This window comes from Engraulis encrasicolus, chromosome 24 (genome assembly GCF_034702125.1).
Source record: "Engraulis encrasicolus isolate BLACKSEA-1 chromosome 24, IST_EnEncr_1.0, whole genome shotgun sequence".
In the NCBI taxonomy this organism is placed as follows: Eukaryota; Metazoa; Chordata; class Actinopteri; order Clupeiformes; family Engraulidae; genus Engraulis; species Engraulis encrasicolus.
The window spans coordinates 39,292,642-39,294,271 of NC_085880.1; the positions used below are offsets into that span (position 1 = coordinate 39,292,642).

General features: G+C 52.1%; 1 protein-coding gene across 1 annotated transcript in view; it reads right to left on the minus strand.

The window, feature by feature from the left end:
* rasgrp3 (RAS guanyl releasing protein 3 (calcium and DAG-regulated)) overlaps positions 1–799 on the minus strand; it is a 95,821-nt gene extending 95,022 nt beyond the window's left edge. Inside the window, exon 1 of the mRNA XM_063191958.1 lies at positions 343–799. The gene's annotated coding sequence lies outside the window, so the exon portion shown is untranslated. The remainder of the gene's footprint in view (positions 1–342) is intronic.
* Between the last annotated feature and the right edge of the window lie 831 nt (positions 800–1,630).

The following is a 1,630-nucleotide window of genomic DNA, read 5'->3' on the forward strand; positions in this document are numbered from 1 at the left end:
GTCCTTCGATTTAATCTCACTCCCTTCTCCGATAGAGAACTGAGTACTTCACAACAGAGATGACCAAAGTAAAAGAAGAAGTAAACTAGAAATGCACTCAGACCTCTGCCAAGGAAGCCATTTGATAGACCATTTGACTATGTTAAACCCTATTTTTTTCCAAGTCTTGCTGCTCTCTGGAGTTAGAAACTCAAATGTCAAAATTCACCCTATTCCACAATGGTAGACTTAAACAAATAAAAGACTACTACTCGTAGTCCGTAGACCGTAATCTCAAAACATTACACAGCAACAGAGGAGCAGGTGCATGTGTCAGATGAGCACAATAAAAGAGTCACATACCTGAACTTCACAGAATTTGTCCAAGCTCCAGGCAGCCTTCCCTAGTGCCGGTCCTGTCTTATCCCGTGGTGTCCACAAGCAGCCTTCCCTAGTGCCGGTCCTCTCCTGTCCTGTGGTGTCCACAAGTAGCCTTCAGTAGTGCTTATGCTGTGGTGTCCTCTCCTGTCCTGTGGTGTCCACAAGCAGCCTTCAGTAGTGCCTACGCTGTGCTGTCCTGTCCTGTCCTGTGGTGTCCAGGCAGCCTTCCCTAGTGCCTGTCCTGTCCTGTGGTGTCCACAAGCAGCCTTCAGTAGTGCCTATGCTGTGCTGTCCTGTCCTAGTCTGTGGTGTCCACAAGCAGCCGGCAAAACACTGACGAGACGCCCACCACGCTCTGAGCTCCAAGTGGTCCGTCCGGAGGTGTGTGTGCTCATCCTACTCGCTACACACACACACACTCACACACACATACCCACACCCACATGTTACACAGACGCTACACACACACCACACTCACACACACACTTGCACATGAGCTATAAATAGCGTCTGAGTTTACTGGAAACAGGAGCCCTAGTGCACGAGCGGAGCGGAGCGGAGCGGAGCGCTCTGCAAATAACAATCTGTGTCGCACAGCACTGAACAGGAGAGAGAGGGGGAGAGAGGGAGAGAGAGGGAGAGAGAGGGAGGGGGAGAGAGAGATAGAGAGGGAGAGAGAGGGAGGGGGAGAGAGGGAGAGAGAGGAAGAGGAAGAGAGAGAGGGAGAGAGAGAGAGAGAGAGAGAGGGAGAGAGAGGGAGGGGGAGAGAGAGATAGAGAGGGAGACAGGGAGAGAGGGAGAGAGAGGGAGGGGGAGAGAGAGGAAGGAAGAGAGAGGGAGAGAGAGGAAGAGGAAGAGAGAGAGGGAGAGAGAGAGGGGAAGGGGGAGAGAGAGGGAGAGAGAGAATGAGAGAGAGGAAGGGGGAGAGAGAGAGGAAGAGGGAGACAGGGAGAAAGAGAGTCAGATTGAGTGAGGGAGCGAGAGGGAGAGAGAGTTAGAGAGGGAGCAAGATGGAGAGAGAGGGAGAGTCAGATGGAGAGAGGGAGTGAGAGGGAAGGAGGGAGGGAGTGAGGGATGGGGAGCAGCAGTGAGGAGAGTGACAGAGAAAGAGAGTGAATGGGAAAGAGTATAGAGGAGGAGAGGAGAATGACAGCCAAGAGTTGAGAAGCACATGCGGTGCGGTAGGGGGACAAGAAGTAAGTAGTGGGTGACACAGTAGCAGATTGTGGGAGAAAGAACGACAGACATGTTAAACAGATAGACAAATGGA